The sequence below is a fragment of the Cydia splendana genome, chromosome 14 (assembly GCF_910591565.1).
Source record: "Cydia splendana chromosome 14, ilCydSple1.2, whole genome shotgun sequence".
NCBI classification, from domain to species: Eukaryota; Metazoa; Arthropoda; class Insecta; order Lepidoptera; family Tortricidae; genus Cydia; species Cydia splendana.
Genome location: NC_085973.1, coordinates 16,088,259 through 16,102,760, shown reverse-complemented (window position 1 = coordinate 16,102,760; position 14,502 = coordinate 16,088,259).

The window sequence follows — 14,502 nt, the reverse complement described above, 5'->3', positions numbered from 1 at the left end:
TGAACACGGTGAAAAATAGAGATAATACTCCTAAAAATACGAGTGATACCACATTAGATTCGTCATAATGCCTAGAAAAATGTATTCGAAGCGTGTAGTAGCACACACAAAATATCAAAAGTTATAAGCAAAAAAAGGGGGAAAAAGTAGAGATCTTCAATTCCCCAATATCTCAAAAAGTATTCATATTACGGTGCGAGATAGGTGGGGGGTGCTCGACCAAATGTCATAGAGGGCCCCAAGACAAAACAAACTGCATTTAAAAATTTTCAAACAGGCCGACCTTTTTTTTTTTCAAGTTGGTCCGAGCGCGCTGAGATTTGACATGCGGCGAGCCTGGGGGCCCAAGATTACCATGTGAAAAAGAAATTGGAAAAATCCAAAATGGCGGCGGACACGGGCCAAATTCAAATTTCCAAGTAGGTTAGGCGAGCCCGAAGGGCGAGCTTCAGACTGGGAGGCCGAAGGCCGACCCCGCGGAGGGCCGTCAGGCCCGGAGCTTTATCTCGAATGTCCAAGCATGCTCCACCCCCAGTAATTTTGGGCGAGGCCGAAGGCCGAGCTGCGGGAATGACGAACAAAGCAAAATCCTATACAAAAAGTGTGTTAAGCGAGCCCGAAGGGCGAGCTTCAGGCCGGGAGGCCAAAGGCCAACCCCAGTGGATGGCCGAAGGCCCAGAGCCTCCACCCCGACTCCCAAAACGCGAGGCTGAATGCAGTTCCTCCAAACGTTCTACAAAGTCAACTTTCTTGATAAGCGGAGCCGGCGGGCCGAAGGCCCGACGGCAAATCGTCAAGGCTCGCGAAGGCCGAAGGCCGAGCTCCGCGTAGTGCCGAAGGCCCGAAGCGTCACACGTGAGGAGGAAGTTGGAGCTGAAACACGACCCAATAGGAAAAGTTACGATTTCCCAAGCACGCGAGGCCGAAGGCCGAGCTGCGGGAATGAAGTTCTCGCATGCGGATCTATTCTTTCTATCAAAAGTACAACTTTATTTATTTCTCCCTTTGGAAAACAAACTACTACACAACAATAACAACAGCAGGAATGGACTGCTACCAACAATGTGGGTTAGGTTAGGTTAGAACTGCGACCCTCACAGGAACAGACTGCTACCAGAAAAGTGGGTTAGGTTAGGTTAGAAATGCGACCCTCACAGAAACGGACTGCTACCAGAAAAGCGGGTTAGGTTAGGTTAGAACTGCGACCCTCACAGGAACGGACTGCTACCAGAAAAGTGGGTTAGGTTAGGTTAGAACTGCGAACCCCACAGAAACGGACTGCTACCAGAAAAGTGGGTTAGGTTAGGTTAGAACTGCGACCCTCACAGAAACGGACTGCTACCAGAAAAGTGGGTTAGGTTAGGTTAGAACTGCGATCCTCACATAACCGGACTGCTACCGAGCTACAGGAATGAAGTGCTCGCACGCGGATCTGTTTGTCCTAGCAAAAGTACAACTTTGTTTCTTTTTCCCTTTGGAAAACAAGCTACTACGCAATTACTCGTACAACAGCACAAACAACAGCAACAACAACATTATCAACAACAACACGTCAACAACAGCACCAACAGCAAACAACACGCGTATCGCGGGGCCCTCGGGCCCCGCGCACAGAGCAAAATCTAGTTAATATTATTAAAGAGGAGGATATTTCCAATACAACATTATATACTTGCAGGACTGTATCTCCATTATTTATACTTTTTATTCAACGCTGAACACAGTCCTCCACGCCTCATTTTCGGCGTGAAAAAGCGATTACGTAACATTAAATATAATTTTAAAGGTATTAAATATTCATTGAAAATTTAAAAAAAAATATGGTGTATTTAAAACATGTCAACAAATGTACTACTTGTAGAAATTTATCTTAAACAATCTTAAAGTTATTTAGGCAATTGTTAATTAACAAAATTTTCTCTAACTTCCTTCTTTATTGAAAACGAAAAAAAATATATAAATAACTATCGTAAAATTGTGTCACTCTTCTCATATAAATGCTTAATAAGATCACATTATAAAAAAAATTATACGTTTTAAGACGCTATATTGGCTTTTACACATTATTACGCGATCAAGATCATAAAAAAAACATTTAGTAAACTTTACTAAATCAGATTATTTGTGAAGGGTGCGGAATACGGGGTGTGATTACAGGGAGTTCAAAATAAGGCGGGTATAAGACAATTTTTTTTAAATATTTTGTGTTATTCAGTCAGTTACGTGGTCTTTCACTATCGGCCTCATCTGAGAATTCAAAGTCGCTCAACGAGCTATGGAGAGGGCTATGCTCGGAGTTTCTCTGCGTGATCAAATCAGAAATGAGGAGATCCGTAGACGAACTAAAGTCACCGACATATACTGTGTGCATATTTATTTGCGTTATTTGACATCTGTCACTCACAACAGCAATACAACGTAAAATGTCTCGCACATCGAAATCGCAAAGGAAAACAATTGCACTACGAACGTTTACGTTCTACGTCTTTTTTTTAATTTTAGGGCTAGCCGGACACCACCGTTATGAATCGGTAGTCGTCTAAGTAAATCGATATGATTTTTCATTTTTCTTTTAATAAAAATAAGGAAAAGTTATCAGAAATTTACTTTGAAACTGTTTTTTTTTTGTTTTTAGAGCTTATAAATAAGTACTACTGATCAGTAACAACGTTTTAATTTCACGGCAGCGTTATTGAGTTTAAGGAATCTGTAAAGTAAAATTATTGATTAAGGTTAATAACCTTTATAAATAGAACCCTTAATTGACCGTCTCCTTTAAAATTGTAACTTTCCTTTAGGTACTTTAACTCGAACACGCTGCCATGAAATTAAAATGTTCTTACTGATCAATAATAAGTACACATGTCTATATAAAAATAATAATTCTACATGAAATGATCTGAAATACGCAATGCAAAAAATACATACGTACATATACAATAAAAACTCTAAAACGTGACTATTTCCCGGTCTAGTTAAATTCTGCCATCATAAGATCATTATACTGTGACCCGTCTGCTATGTTTACCGTGCGCGGCGTGCGCTCACGAGCTCGGCGAGCGGGTCGCGGGACGCGCGGGCGGGGCTTCACGGTTTGCCGCGCACCTCACTCCCCCAGATTCGTTGATGAGTCGAATCATATCGCCTTAACAGTAATATTTATGTATATTTAAACAAATTTACCTTGAGCTTACATAGTACATATATTTACACAATTAGATTTTTTATTCAAATTGTTTTTTTTCTCATGGAGGTATATCGACACGGGCACAAACTATCGAAACTATCTACCTCTCTTATTCAATACTCTTTGGTGGAAGCGCTTAAATCCATAGGGGCTAGATCGCGGTAGTAATTTGCTTGCAAGGTGACAACAAGTGTGTCTAAGCTGTGGCCGAATTCAGAAAATAATATTCAATACTGATATAATGCCAATACAATTACCGTAGCTAAGCAAAAAGATCGACACTGTCCGTAGAATTTCTAGTCTCAGAACTCTCTAAGCTTAGGCAGGTTAGGCAGTGTGATCAAATAGGTTTTGGAGATCACTGACAAAAAATGTCAAAAATACTGGAGTTCCGTATAAATGCATTATTTAATTCATATTGTATTCATAGGTATTGCGGTTTAAAGATCGTTATTTTCTCAAAAGAATAACAATAATTCACTTACTTGAGAAAATAAAATAACTTGCATAATATAGCTATGATAGCTTATTTGAATAATAATAGCAGAAATATAGTTTTATGTAAAAAATAATGATGAATGTTTGGCCTATTTGGTTAACTACAACCTCCACATACATATTTTTTTCCGTAATAATACCTATTACTGCATGTTAACCGGAATACAGATGACTGAGATGACAATACGATAATTACTATCAAATATGCGTACTGCATACATACAGTTGCCTGGACTAATAAATTCGTTTTTAATCTAATGTTGATACGTCAAATATACATTGGAGAATAAGGTAAGGCATTATTATGGTAATTCTCCATCATAATTTAGAGGGATAACAAAGCGTGTGAGGGATTCATATTGCGTAATCTACCAAAACGGTACATGTTGCTTAGCTGGACTAGTGATTATAGGTAAATAAATGTGACTGTTTGTAGATTTGGTCGCACGAGAGTACTTCTTCTTTTCTTTTCCCTGCCCTTATCCCACGTTATATGGAGTCGGCACAACATGTTTTTCTCTTCCATTCTCCTCTGTCTTTCGTCACCTCAGCACTCACTCCTTTCTTTCTCATATTCTCTCTCACACAATCCATCCATAGTTTTTTGGGTCTACCATCCGCTCTCCGTCCATCAACATTCATCCCTAACATTCCCTAACATTCTTTTGCCTATATGGCATTCATCCCTATATCAGAATACACCAGGTCCAAACTGTTCTTCCAACTTCCAATGTCAATGTAGGTAAATTATTGACGCAGGAAACCAATAGTTGAAATTTTTCTGTAGACATTGCACCAGATCACGTTTGCCTTTTTTCAAGTCCAGACAAGTTATTTTCTTCTACGGAGAAGTTAAAAATCACAAAACCACTATGTACATTAGATTCACAGATCAAAATTTTTATAGTGTTTGGTAGGTGGGCCAGAGACAACAATTAGGTTCTTAAGCTAAAAAGTGGTTGCGAAGTGACATTCGGCCAAATTATTTTCATCAATGATTTACAAAACCCCACAAGAATGACAACTTTTGTTCTAAAATCTGTGCATGGCACAGAATAATCACTTTCTGTGAGAGCTTCAATGTAAATGTTATCGTAACCTCTCCAACATGAGCGTAGTATCCTAACCTAGCCGAAGCAGTGTATCAAGACCAAGTTGTACAATGGCCGAGCAATTACAGCTATCTGATGGTACTATACTGGTGTCATTCCAGTGGCTATTGAGAGCGTACAAATGTAAAGTGCATAATTCTTTTCCATCGTATTTTCACGGACGCCCTAGGTACCGCTGGAGAGACGAAGTGCAGAAAGACTTTAGCGAACTCGGCACCGTCGACTGGACAGAAACGGCTTTGGACAGAGCATGGCGGTCTTTGGTGTCGGAGGCCAAGATCCACTTCTGGTCGTTGCGCCACAGCAAAGTAAGTAAGTATTTTCACGGAAACGTACGAACGTGTATGTGCTATTTCAGCCAGTCTCGGAACAAAAAGTACTGAGGTTGACTGAAATAACATGACAAATACGAACGTTTCCGAGAAAATACGATGGAAAACAATTATTCACTACATCTGTAGACGACTATTGGCAAGATGCGAAGATGCTTATAACAAGTGCACCTTACGATGATGAGCTTACTGTGGGGCTAGGTCAATTTGTGTAAGATCGTTCCAAAATATTTATTTATTTACAAAAACAAATAGTTGCTACTATTTAGGTATGTCATTTTGTAAGAATTGTATATAATTTTTAATGGAACATGGCCCTAATATGCGTATCTCAAGGCCATGTTACAGTGGTTAGCTCTACAAGCCGATTCGCCAGCGCTTGCGCAATCTTAGCACACGGAGTTTGCAGAGTAAACAGTGCAACTCACTCAGATAATTGCGCCACAGATATGGGCCCTAACTACGCACTTATGTATTAATTAATTTAGTAACTCGAGTTCAAGTCAAACAAGAGAATACGGAAGTTCTGTGTTTGTGTTGTGTAATTTTGAAGTGCTTTTAGGTTTAATGGGTTGCCTTTTCGGGCTGAGTAATCGTAGTTTCCCCTGGGTATTTATTTTTCCATTTGTTATACACACCACTATTTTTAAATTGAAAACTTTCATGTATGTATAACCCAATTCCTGACATGTAACCTTTCAGAATCACGAGTAATTTTGATATTTTTTCCATTCCGTTACCATTTTGCATTAAATATATTATAAAAAATGTCGTGTGTACAATTTTAAGTGAAATGGCCCAGATATACATACTACTACATTTTTTTTGTCCATAATAGAATAAAATAGAATAGTATTTATACGTAAGCACAAATAATCGAGATAATACATAATAAAAAATAAAACACGAAATAAGATTAAAGTGCCACGAAATGGCCCCATCTCAGCACGAATGATAGCATAATCGCCGTTTAACAAAAAAAAAATATGTTATAAAATCGGCATTCATTGTTATCTACAAAAAATATGTTAAGCTTTATAAGGCTTATAATCAGTTTAGAATTAAATTGCTTTCATCAAAATTAGATTTCTAAACATAAAGAAAAGTCAATTGTAAAAGTAAAATTACCAGTTACAATCCTTGTTATGATTAAAAACTCGACAGCAACAATACACAAAGCAATTTTTCAAGGCTAAGAAATTCCACCAAGAAACATTTATTTCCGTTCTATTAATACAGATATTCAAATGTTATATTTAAAAAGTCGGGCTATAAAGGTAAGCCCACAAATTAAGAGGTGTCAATCAAAAGCACTGTTTTCTAATAACTTCTCTGGAAAGAAAAATGCTCAAGACTGAAAATGGATTTTAACTTTTGCAATTGTCTTTTTTATGTCCAATAAATTTAGATCCTACTTTTGTTGCATTCTTGGTGACATAATCATACGATAAATAAGTATAGGAAAATTTTGAGGCTGTATAAATGGTACTTGATACAATAAAATATAATTAGTTATTTATTGTGTATTTCAGTTAGTTAAGTTAGCAATTATTACGATAAGATTGAACTTACTTTCGTCATTTATTTTTATTATATAATTAAATTTATGTAAAATATACATTTTAAAATGTGCCTTAGAAATTAAATACCAAGGGGTACCCATAGGACAGGTACCTACACATAGCGTTAGTATTTTTTTGACTGGCTACAATAACTACCGGTTGTAATGTAAAATACAGGACTAGGTACAAATAACCACTGTTATTTCAAAAATTATTAATTGGGAAGAAGTTGTACTTTTGCTAGAAAGAAAAGATCCGCATGCGAGCACTTCATTCCCGCAGCTCGGCCTTCGGCCTCGCGTGCTTGGGAACTCGTAAGGGACGCTCCGGGCCTTCGGCCCTACGCGGAGCTCGGCCTTCGGCTGGATTTCGAATTGGGAAGAAATAACTAAAAATATTACCTTTTCTAAGCATAACTAGAATTTCTATAGGAAAAAACCTAGTATCTAATAGTCGGATCTAGCGACAGGAGACAGTAGTTAACCTTCACGAGGCTTCATGATTTACCTCCCCTGACCATATTTCAAGCTATTGCAAGATAAACATAAGACTCAGTTGTCGAACGTACCCATATAAAAATACCGTCCTTGAAGGCTGAACTACGAATACTTTATCCTAGGCTTAATTAATCCATTCTATGACCTCACAGGCCGTAGGAAAATACAATATGGTAATATGGCTGAAATTGGCTGGTTAGTGAAATATACTTCTGCTTGTTAAAGGTTAACCATTTCCCCGCCGTAGACTGAATAAGACATACAAAAGCGGGCTCATTTCGCCGCGGTCTGATAAATAAGACAAAACTTCGTGTAACTTCGTACCGGCGATACGAGCACGCTCGATGAAAAATTCTATGGCGGTAAGGCCGTAAATATAAAGGTCATCATCATCATCATCTCAGCCATAAGACGTCCACTGCTGAACATAGGCCTCCGCCTTGGATATAAAGGTCAATGCCTTTATAATATAAACTCGTTCAACGTCGGCGTCGTACGTTAAAAGTCAAACAGTAAATTGTACTCAATGCGCTGTGAATTGTTTTCTAATGAATGGTTAAAGGTCACAGAGTTTGGGTAAAAAGAATACATTAACGAAAACATAAAAAATAAAGCCAATCGTAGGCGTCAAACATATTTGGTTCATTGACTTGGACTGGCGATACAATGAATTGACATTTGTATTCAAAACTGGTCATTGAGCTTTGATTGGAATTGTTTTTAGTTATGTCTAGATACTCTAGATAGTTTTTTTTTCTTTCGTAGGGGCTGTCCATAAATTACGTCATCGATTTTTGACGATTTTGGACCCCCCCCCCTATAATCATCCACAAATCATGCATCAAATGACCCCATTTCCTCCTACTTCATGCTACCGTCATCCGATGTCCAGACCCCCCCCCCCCCTAATTTGAAATGACGTAATTTATGAATAGCCCCGTATACCCTTGACAGTGGCCTTGTACAATTTATCAATACATTGTTAAGTGTTTTTTTTTATCTTTTTATATTTGATTTCGTTCCATTTACATAAGTGAGGTACCGTAAACCGGGGTTACTTTGATTTGCGGGTCGACTTTGATAACGACTTCCCTCCGCTACTAAAGTGCTTGTTTTGACGAGTTGGAAAATACCTTCCCAGTTATTTTTTCTTTATTGGCAACACTGATAGTTGCTTCATCGCCCAGTAACCGGATTCGAGTGTAATATTATTATTTCGTCTTGAAAAAAAAAATCAATGGCGGGTACGCATTTCTTCCTGGTTTTATTGGTTGAAAAACTTTAACGGTATTTGTGTCAATAATTAAATACATGTAATTTTATAGTGTCTTAGGTTAATCAGTGTTTATTCGTGAGTTTATAAAAAAATACCTGTATTCGACAACCTACACATGCGCACATAGCCGGGGAATCCATGGGTCGGGGTGTCTTTGATCACTTATACGTGGTGAAATTGATCAAAATATTAAAGTAGCACCATGAATTATTTTGGCAACTTACGATTTTTCTTATGTATCTTTTTCAATAATAAATAGGTATCTTTTGAGTCAGTGGAAGAGGTAGAGGTTGTAGAATTATAAGTTTGTATGCAAATGTTGATCTCCGGAGCTGCTCATCTGATTTTAAACATTCTTTTACCCGTCTCTATTGTATGGAATTAACTTTCTGGGTGGAAATTGGCTATATTTCATCCTGCGTTTTTGCTTTAGGTGTTTTATTATACGTGCGTAAGGCCACCAGCCCACCAGGGTATTAATGAATTCTACTATTAATTGTTTTTTTTATAGAAACAATGTCAGTGATTACAAAAAAATATTGGGTACCTAACGAGACTACAAAAAATACCAAGAAGAACAACTCAATGATGCACTCGCACACATAGAGGCGGGCACAAAATCTATTCGTGCCGCACCGAAAGCATACATTTTTTTATAGAACTTTATACAATAAGTATAAAGGCAACATGTCAAAAACCCGGGTGCACATACCAAATTTACTGAAACCGTAAAACTTGGAATTCAAAAATCAGTTGCTAAGTGAGATAATAAGTTAATATCCTACGTTATTAATAGTAGGTAATGTAATAAGCGCTTAAAGTTATTAATTTGTATAATTTGGTATGTTATCAAAGTAACCCCACACCTTAAAAATATAAATAACTTAAAAAGTACATAACCGATTTTTATTTTTTTATTTTTTACGGGCTTTTTAGCGGGTCTACTTTAGATTGTCAGCAAAAAAAATAGTGGTTTCAAAGTAACCCCATTCTCAATATAACTTTGATCGCGTTGTTTTTATTTATTTCTGAAAAAAATATATGTCCTAATTTTTTTTTATTTGTCAGGCGGAAAGAAGAGTAAATGCCGATTATTATATTTTTATTTCATATTTTTACGTATATTAGGATCATCAAAAAATGGTGCCAAACTCTAAAATTGATCAAAGTAACCCCGGTTTACGGTAACATCACCTGGCTTTTTTTTTTAATTCTTATTTTTTTATCATTTATTTACATACAATATCATTTATATCATTTTTGTTTTTTTTTTTTTTTTGATAGAAAACATTTATTTACATACAATATATATACAGCGGTACTACTAAACGAAATTAATAACTAGCTTAAATCTAAAATAGGCCCTTGAGGCATTGTACCAAGGATGCTGGCGGCATTTCCTCGCTGTATCGCAATGCTGATACGTTGTGCGAGGTAGCCGCCAGCTCTTCGGTCACCAGTTACGTCAACCAGACGCTTCGCGATTTCTGCAAACAACTTATGCGCGCTGGGACCCCATGGACCTAGAGTTTCAACACCAAATGGTACAAAATGGTACTCTCTACCGAGGCTCTTATATTTGTTACGTTTTAGAATTTCGGCGCTTTCCGCCGCTCCGCCCGCTTTTACAGTAGTCCGTTGGAGGTGGGACGGTGCCAGTGTGTCTACGCAGGTAGCATCCCACACCAACATCCGTCCCAAGCTCCAAGGAACTAAGGACACCCCATCGGGCCTCTTGCCATCATCTCTGATAATGCCAGTCGGCTCAAGAAGAGCAGGCACATTGATGGTGGCAAGAGACCGACGGACTATGTCATTAAGCGACGCATGTCTCGAAAAACGGCCTGCACTTTTTTGACAAGATAATCCGTGGTGTCCCAGTCGGTCCACGTCCGTGCCACAAGAGCATATGTGTGGCGTACACACCGAAACCCCGAGTCGCAAACCAGTCGCCAGTCTAAGGGAGGCCGGATCCAAGAAAGTACCAGTATTGGGCGAAGGATGGGCATGTAGCCAGTAACCGGCTTCCCGGGCTCCGACCGCCAAAAGCCTCGCGCGGTCTGGACCTGTACAGTTGTTTAGGAGAGTATTGTAAGTTAAATCACAGTAAACATTATCCCAACTCCTTTGTGAATTTGGGTTGTCTGGAAATTGTTTGCCTGGGCAAGCAATTTTAAAAGCATTTTTGGCGTCCTCAAAGCCCGCAATCTCACAGTTTGTGGGCAAAGCCCTTAAGATATTTCCTATGAGACCAGACGTGCTATGAGTGGACGCCAAAAAGGCTGGGGAAGCCACACTGGAAATTTTGCGAATTCCTAAACCTCCAAACCGAATGGGGAGGGACGCTTGAGACCAGGAAGGCTCACTTAGCTGAATGTTTAGAATCGTCTCTAAACTAATTTTGATCAAATCATCTATGGGCGACAATAAATTTTGATGTTTCCAGAAAGGACAACAGCGGAGCACATACGTAAATTTAGGGACAAAAAGGCAGAATTTAAGAATCACAAGAGCATAATGAGGGCTAATTTCGAGTAAGCGATCCGTGTGACTTTTGAATTTAGTTATGGAGTTAGAAATATAATCGGGAAAAGATTCTTCGAATATAGGAGAACCCAGGAGGCAAAGAGAATACTTGTCTACTGATTTGATATTGGGAGTCAGATCGTCAAATTTGGGTTGTAAGTTGGTCAAAGTACAAGAAGATTTTTGAATAAAGAGTTCGCATTTACTGAAATTCAGTTCTAAACCAATATTTTCGAAACTACTCTTAATAAAAGACAAATCAGAGAGTACAGTATTCACGTCACCTCCTAGGGTTCCGTCATCTAAGTACCACACATTGAATTTTGATTTTAAATTTTTGATAATTGGATTTATAGCCAAACTAAAAATTGCTGGCCCGAGAGGGTCACCCTGCTGACAGCCAACCTCGGAAGATAATTCATGTGACTTGTACATTAATTTAGATGAGTCTGAATAGCAAAAGAAAAGGTAATTGTATAGTTCCGGAATTTTGTCCTTAACTTCTGTCAGCAAGGTGTCTCTACTAACCGAATTAAAAGCATTTTTAACGTCAATTTTGACAACAATTTCGCAATCATCGAGTGAAAGGTAGGTCCTTAGGGCATGGACGGCTGCCTCGCACCCACCTTTCGTGCCGAAACCTAGCTGTATTGGTTCAAAAAGGGATTGTAATTTGGATCTAATGTGTCTAACCGCAATTTTTGAAGCCAGACGTCGTAAAGTTGACCCCACCGCAATGGGTCTCACCCCTCCGTCCTTTTTGGTTAGGGCGATCAGGTTTGTCCCGTATAGAATCGGGACGATATTAGTGTTAATTTTGCCTGAAAACATAAAATTTATTAATTTAGTAAGGGAACAGACAAGCTGCTCACCTGCGTCGCCCACGGAATGAGAAATAAGATCTTTCAAATGTTGGGGCGAGATCCCATCCAGGCCGGCCGCCGAACCGGCTTTGAAAGAAAATATGGCGTCAATAACGTCTTTGCCTTCGATTTGGAGGCAGGCCTGGTCAGCTGTAGGTGGGGCAAACGAGTGTGGTACTGAAGGAGCCGGGGGATGTTTAGATCGTAAGGCCGAGAGGGTATCGGGAGTATCTGGCGATAGCACGTCGTTTGTGAAAAATCATTTATTTATGTATATACAGTGGTACTACTAAACGAAAATATTAACTAGCTTAAATCGAAAATAGGCCCCCGAGGCATTGTACCAAGGATGCTGGCGGCATTTCCTGGCTTTAGTATATTTAACAAAAAATAAATGTAATAAATAACATAATGGTAAAAAAATATTATAAAACTAAACTAAAAAGTAAAATATTACTAAATAAATCTAAACGAACACTAAACTAAAGCTTAAAACAGAATCGATAGTTTATATTTATTCTCTTTTTGTAGACTTTTAATATTGTTTTTTATTTTTATTTTTTGGGATACTTACCTATATTATATTATATCTTAACTTAGTATAATAAGTATATTGTATGTATAATAACTACTCCATATGTGTGAAACGTGTGAATGTATAAATCGTTTAAACATAAATGCATGGTTTAGTTATAAGCTACCAAAAAGATAGAAGTGCCAAAGGTTAAGTTCAAATATTGTTGCGCTGCCGTGATTTTTTCACCGGCTCGTCTCATCGGAAGATCAGTGCTGGAAGTCGCTTATCATCATGCTGAGAGAGGCCATTTCGCGGCATTTTCTCCTACGTGTGTTTTTTTTTTGCTTTTTATAACAAAACATTATTTTACTTTTAGGTATCTGTCACAAGTGCGAAAATTCGCAACGAGTGCCGTAAATCAAAACATATGTACATATATTATGGCTCTTTAAATTTGTGACATAGTCACGTAAAGTGCTTAATTATCGCACTGGTGCGGTAAAGTACTAGGTAGGTACCATAATTATGTTGTGTAAATTTATATTATTACTACACTAATATTAATTTTAAATTAAAAATATATATATGTCCATGTGTTTTTTGGATAAGACATTTTGCCCTAACGTGATTTTCACTAACCCCAACTTTATCTCGTTTCCGATTGTTAGATATTCTCTCAAAATATACCTACTAACATAGATGTGTAGACTAATACCGCCAAAATTTAGTTCATTCGAACCGAAATAGACCTGATATTGATATCCTAAAAAATAAGTCACTAACACAAATCGAAGTATTTATTAAAATAAATTTATTTTTAACACAGTCAGAAAATTAAGCTTAGAATAAATTTAAAAGTGGAAAAATTACTGTCTTGTGTGAGACTGGAACTCACGGCTTCTGGATCGATACTGCAGCGCTCTATCCATACTAAACGGCTACCGGAGTTCCAAGTCATATTGGAAATTCACTGGAAATTCACCATTCCAATCTTAAGTTTTAACACAAGTTCAAGTTTCACCCAAGATAGTAATTTTTCCACTATAAATTTATTCTAAGCTTTATAGTATCGATCGCAGGCGTTTTGTTTGTTAAAAAAATTATAACAATCAGAAAATGTTTAAAAATATCTATACAAGGTATTCAACTCCTAATCATAGTCCGCAAGGTATAGACCGCGGGCCAGGAGCAAATATCGTCAGTCATCGCCTCCCGCTTGATACTTTGTCAGATGATAGTTTAGATGCTATCATGAATTAAAAAAATAGTCAGCCGGTTGTATCGCGGTGGAAAGACCGTCAGTTGATCATGTCCGCAAATCCATAAGGCGTTTATTGAAATGCCTGATGAGATCCTAAATGCAAAGTTTCATGATTTAGTTGTTACTATAATAAAAAGGTACAGCGCTTATTTATGCAAGTAGCTGATGGTCTTTCCACCGCTATACAACCGGCTGGCGGTTGTTTTTATTTATAATAAAATCTAAACTATCTTCTGACAAAGTATCAAACGGGAGGCGATGACAAAATTTATTTTATTTTTTTACATGTTTCGGTGGCTGCCATTCCTCAACCCACCAACGGAGCGCCAGCTGACGTCCATGAGGGATCATCATACATAGCCGTTAACCAATATACGAGTTATCGCCCGGGAGGCGAGGCGATTGGTCATGGAAATCTGTTCGTGGCTCGCGGTCCAGTAAAATCGAGTTGTCAATAACTTTTACTACGAACTCCAAAGCGCGAAAATTGTATTGTATGGAAGTATGTCACCAGAGTTAAAGATTAACCACCTTATTCATAAAACTTTACATGCTTGTATATTAGTAAATTTTTGCTTTATCTCTTTCTTACATATACGCAAAATGATAGATATATGATAGAATTACGACAAACGATTAATAACTAATCTAAGAAAAATATCTCAAATTATCAAGACAATTTAACTTATTTAACATCAATTGATCTTTTAAAAAATTATAAAACTAGCATTTTAATTTTAACTTGTACTAGCGTGACTTAAGTCTTGTTTCAGTAACGTCTAACCGTCACATTCATGACAAAATGTATGGAGTTTGACATTGATCGTCAGTTTTGTGACGATTGCTAACCGGCCGTTAATGGTACACAGTT